Source organism: Lissotriton helveticus, chromosome 1_1, assembly GCF_964261635.1.
Source record: "Lissotriton helveticus chromosome 1_1, aLisHel1.1, whole genome shotgun sequence".
Classification (NCBI taxonomy): Eukaryota; Metazoa; Chordata; class Amphibia; order Caudata; family Salamandridae; genus Lissotriton; species Lissotriton helveticus.
In genome coordinates this window covers 2,011,332,120-2,011,338,119 of record NC_136057.1, presented here as the reverse complement: position 1 = coordinate 2,011,338,119, position 6,000 = coordinate 2,011,332,120, and positions in this window count along the sequence as shown.

Genomic DNA, 6,000 nt, shown 5'->3' with positions numbered 1-6,000 from the left:
CTTACGAATTTCCAAAAAAGCCCAGGTTCACACCAGAACCTGGGCTACTATGGGAATTCACAAGGGCATATTATCAACCCCTTATCGCCGCTTTAGTGGCAGTTTCCTGCCGCTAAAGCGGCGATATTGTTATCGCCGTTCCTTGATAATATGGCTCGTAATCTCTGGCCTCATGTGTTTCATTTTAAGGAGTTGCTGAACCACACTCTTTCTCGCATACCCCAACATCCTAGAAAAAGGAGTTACGGGAGGGTAAACACTAAGGGCTGGGTGCAGTAGGCCTATGCTCTGTCTCATCCTCCCTCTCTTCTTTTGACTCTCCCTCCCCTTCTCCCTTCCACCCACTCCCCGTCCCTCCCATTCTCACTACCGTCCTTTCATTCGGACTACCTTTCTTTACTTCTTCCACATAGCACACATACTTATGTTTCATCTTTGTCTTGCTGGTCTCCTACGCTGCTTCCACTGGAGTCCAACCCACGATTTTTATATTATACTGTTTGTTCTATTAAACTTACGTGTCTATTTATTTGTGTTTTAATAAAGGTTCCTTTTTTTGCAAATAAATTACTGAGTGTAAAGGTCTTCTTTTTACACTTGTCTTTTATTTATTGTGAAAATCAACTGTTTATAGGAGATTTTAAGGGCAAACCTTTCTAACATTAAAGTGCACCTACCAAACATAATCTAACTGACTATTACACAAATGAAGCATGGGTAATTCTACAACTGCAAGAGTTCTATGAGTGTATCACTTTATAACACCATAAGTACTGCACGTGTGATTACAGAACAAATAAGGCACTGCCTAGGACCACCGAGGCTTCAGGGGCTGCCAAGGCTCACCCTGCATATTTAAATAAAGCTCCGGAGTGTGGCGATCCCTGGACTTCAGTTGGCCTCGAACCCCCTGAACAATTAGTAAACAATACCCAGGAAGGTGGCGGTCCCCTAGGCTGCAAAACATCTCTGTGCCCTTCCGCGCATAATTTACATGTGACATTAAGATCCCCAGTCCCACAGAGACCCCGCAATATAATAATTGGATTGGCCATGGGGCTGCCAAGGCCCACCCTGCATATTTAAATAAAGCCCCGGAGTGTGGCGATCCCCGGACTTCAGTTGGTCTCGAACACCCCCGAACAATTAGTAAAAAATATCTGGGAAGGTGGTAGTCCCCTAGGCTGCAAAACACCTCTGTGCCCTTCTGGGCCTAATTTACATGTGACATTAAGATCCCCAGTCATATAGAGACCCCGCAATATAATAATTGGATTAGCCATGGAACATTACCCTCCAGGGGCCTCATTTAAATGAACGGGTGAGATCCTGCTTTTTTTGTTTCTTTTTTTCTCTCCATTTTTACCATCCGCATCACCTCTATTAAAGCGATATGAGGTTTTCATCCTCTTGCTTCAAGTAGTCAAACAAGGATTGGCTATCACAGGGTGGAAGCTATGCACCAGCCCTCTATTAGCAAACACAAATGTCCCGCGAAGGCACTCCCCGGGACATTGCATGAGCTGCGCCTGACAGGTCGCCCTCCCTAGGACCATGATGCATTTGTTAGAATAAATGCATACTAACACTAGTTACACACGTGTAGTACAGCAATCAGAATGTAGTGAAGAAGCAGAGGAAGCGCAAAATCTAAAAATATAAATCCTACCAGAAGTCGGATGACATAGTTCAATGAACCGACGACCCTGGCATGGGTAGAAACAACTACACGAAGAAAACGGGTCTTCAGGACAACGCAAGCAATTTTGAAATACTGGTGAGTGGTGCCTTCTTTTTACCTTCTCCCGCTCGTCGCCAAATTTATGTAGTGAAGAGGCAGACAGCAGTGGATCCAATTAGTAGATTTATTACAGGAAAACAAGACACCTGAAACAGCCACCAAAAGGAGCAGACAGCAAGGCAACCGTATTTTCCAGCACCGTGTATAAAACTCCGCAAGGTTGCCCTCTTGACAGCCCTACATTCTAATATTACATACTTAGATTCTAGTAGAATTACATACTAACATTCTACTATGACTTACATTGGAATACTACACAGAGCACATGACTTTACAGCAATGAGCTCCTCGTTTCATCCACGAGTCTTGAGACCGGTAGGCGTAAGTATTTCGCTTCCCACTCCCTGTATTGTATAAACGTAAACTAACACTACTTCCACAGGTATACTACAGCACCCAGAGCACATCACTTTACAGCAATGAGCTCACAGTTTAGGCTCACAGTTTAATCCCCGAGTCTTCACACCAGTAGTGAGTAGTTCACTTCCCACTCTCTATATACTATAAAAGCATACTAACACTACTTACACACTTATACTACAGTGGCTAGTATCCTACAGCACCCAGAGCCTATCACTTTACAGCGATCAGCTTGGTTTGATCCCCGATTCTTCACACCGGTAGGCGTGAGTACTTCGCTTCCCACTTCCGGTATAGTATAAACGCACAGTACCGGTCAGTAGTTCGCTTCCCACTCCCTGTATGGTATAAACGCCTACTAACACTACTTGCACACGTATAATACAGCGCCCAGAGCCGATCCTTTTACAGCAATCACCTCGGTTTCATCGCCAAGTCTTCACACCGGTAGGCATAAGTACTTCGCTTCCGGTATAGTATCAACACACAGTAGCGGTCAGTAATTCGCTTCCCACTCCCTGTATGGTATAAACACCTACTAACACTACTTGCACACGACTGCTAGAAACACCAGACCACATCGCTTTACAGCATTGACCTCACGGTTTAGGCTCTCGGTTTCATACCCGAGTGTAGCACCATATCATATCAGCACCATGTCACTCTGAGCAACATCGCACTTTCAGACCGGTAACAGTGACTTCTTCGCTTCGCACTCCCCCACAAAGCTTACGGTGCTCCTATCCTCCTTTCCTACTTTTTTTGCCCATGTTTCCCCTTACTCGCTTCAACGGAATCACAAAATGGCGGCTAACACTTCTTAGTTGCAACAGCATTGCAGCCAATAGGTCGCAAGCTCCTGCTCGTAACGCCTCAGCCAATCCGATGGCAGAATACCCAAATATCGATTTCTGTAAATTTTGATATTTCTCAAAAACTACTGAACGGATTTACACCAAATAAACAAAGTCGTGCTTTCTACACCAAGCCCTTCTCCCTGCCAAATTTGGGGTAATTCGTTCACCCATTCGACCTGTAGCCTTGTCTAAACTTTCCTATGGAAATTAACATGGAGAAAACACGTTTTAGGACTCCCCCTTTTATCTTAGCCCCCCCTTGATGAATCACCCCCAGACTTTCAACATAGGAGCTGATATGATGAAAGAATTTGTTTTCAACATTTCGTGAAGATTTATCAAATAACACCAAAGTTATAAGCAAAACAAAATATTTTCTTCCTATGGAAACTTGGTGTGTTCTAACAACACACTTTCTAGAACATTCTACAACATGTGGAGGTTAAAAGTTCATCAATTATTTTAAACCTAATGATATTTTTTTGCAACATTTTCTCAAACATTTAACGGCAAGTGCAGGCTAAAAGTTCACTATTGTTTTAAATTTGAACACTGCATTCCAAATGCAAGTAGCAGGTGTGGTTGAGTTGATCAAATGTTATCCTATAATATGTACTCCACGTTCAAACTGTTTTTTCTTAAGCAAACACAAAGATGCTTTTCCACAAAATGAATGTGCACCCTACTTTTAAAAAACAATGCTTTTTATCTCCCAATCAGGTACCGTTTTGTATGTGAAAAGAAACAAGTTCCCCATCTTTAAACATATCTCTTATTCTACGAAGGAACTGCATGAGCTACAGACATCTTTCTATACCTTCCAGCCATACCTTCAAATGCTAGTGTGGACCGTAGGACATAGCTATGTTTTCTGGTGCAAGAGGTATGCAGAATAGAGACTTATTGACTTAGACCTAGGTTTACATCTCCAACACCCTGACCTCCTGATTGTGCACTGTGGTGGAAACGACCTAGGCACATTGACTGGGGTAGGTTTGGAAATGCTTATGAAGGACACCTTTGCACAATTGATGTTACTTTTCCCTCAAACTGTCTTTGTATATTCCAATATATGCCAAAGACAGAAGTGGAAATGGTCCAAACAATTTTGTCCTGAGATTGGAAAATCTCAGAAGAAAGTCAACAAAGCTGTGTCTGCATACCTCAGAGACCACAAAATGGGCTCCATCTACAACAACAACATACGTTTTGATATGGCAGATATATACAGAAGTGATGGAGTACACTTCACAGATCAGGGAAACTGAGTGTTCCTGAATAACTTGAAGCTGTACACCCGCACTTACACATAGCTCCAACAAATGAACACAAGGGCTCATTTTAGAGCCACCCTATAACTTACAACTTAGGCCCGCTATTTTAGGGCCAGATAATTGCAACTCTCTGACCCTCGCCAAAATGTATTCTCCACACAGCTGTGGCGCAGCGGCAAGCCCATCTCACTTTGCAGCACAGACCTCTCAATTTGATCCCGGGCTCTACTGGGTGAGTAGTTTGCACTTTACAAATACCATATTGATTTACCTTCCCACTCCCTATACAACACCACCTAAGCACCATATACAAGTGGAACACGTGTGGCACAGCGCCCAGAGCAGATGACTTCACAGCATAGCACACACAGTTTAGGCTCATGGTTTCATTCCTGAGTCCAGCAGCAGCTCAATTTAACAGCTTGACACTCTACGCAATACCTCACTTAATTTGCGTACCCCACACTTTCAGACCGGTAGCGGTCAGTAGTTCAACGGCTTTACCCCGAGTCCATCAGCAGCTCAGCTTACGCCCCCAGCGCCATCAGACCCGTAGGAGTGAGTAGTTAACACTTCACAAATACCGAATTGATTTGAAACGCTCAAATGTATGTTCGCACTCGCTCTATAACACACCCTAAGCACCATACACAAGCTACAATGTTCGAAACAAAAGTTCATCCAAGTAGCTATAACTACATGCTCACACTCCTTGGACAGGTATGGCACAGCGCCTAGAGCATATGACTTCACAGCATAGCACACACAGTTTAGGCTCACGCTTCCATCCCTGAGTCCGGCAGCAGCTCAGGTTAGCACCATGAGACTCTAGACAATACCTCATACATTTTCTGTACCCCAGGACTGTCAGACCAGAACGGGTCAGTAGTTTTTCCTACTAGGTATAAACACATGCTGACACTACTTCCACTGGTGTAGTACAGCAGCCACGGCACATGACTTCAAAGCATAAGACACACAATTTGAGCTCACGCTTTAATCCCCGGGTCCCGCACCAGCTCACCTTAGCAGCAACAGACTCTAGACAATACCTCACTTAATTTCCATAACCCACCACTTTCACACCGGTAGGGGTGAATACTTCGCTTCACACCCACTCTATAGCACACCCTAAACACCCCACAAAGGTTACAGTGCTCCTACCCTCCTATTTCCCACTTTTTTCGCCCTTTTTTCCCCTTACTCGCTTCAACGGAATCACAAAATGGCGGCCAACACTTCCTAGTTGCAACCGCTTTGGTTCAGATCGCATTGTGATGCTCTGTGAGTCGAGTATTGAAATTGCGCAATGTTTCACCAATATATCCTATGGTGCATGGGCAGAGTAAAAGGTAAATAACATTTTTGGTCTTGCAGTTAGTCATGTGTTTGGCTTTAACAGTTTGTCCATTTAACTGTATAGTGTCTTGTTCTATAGCCAACGGGCAACTTTTACAGATGCCACACCTGAAATTTCTATTATTGCTGTATTCCACACAATACTTCTCTGTACTGGTTGTTTGGCAGGGGCATCCATGATTTTACAATTAGGTCTTTCAGATTCTTGTTCTTGCGGTAAGCAATTAAAGGTTTAGGAATTATCCCTCCGGGGTCCTTACCAGCATTCAGAATCGTCCAACTGGACGAGATGATCTGTCTTATTTTGGCATTCATCATGGAATGTCTCGTGACAAATACTAGAATCGAT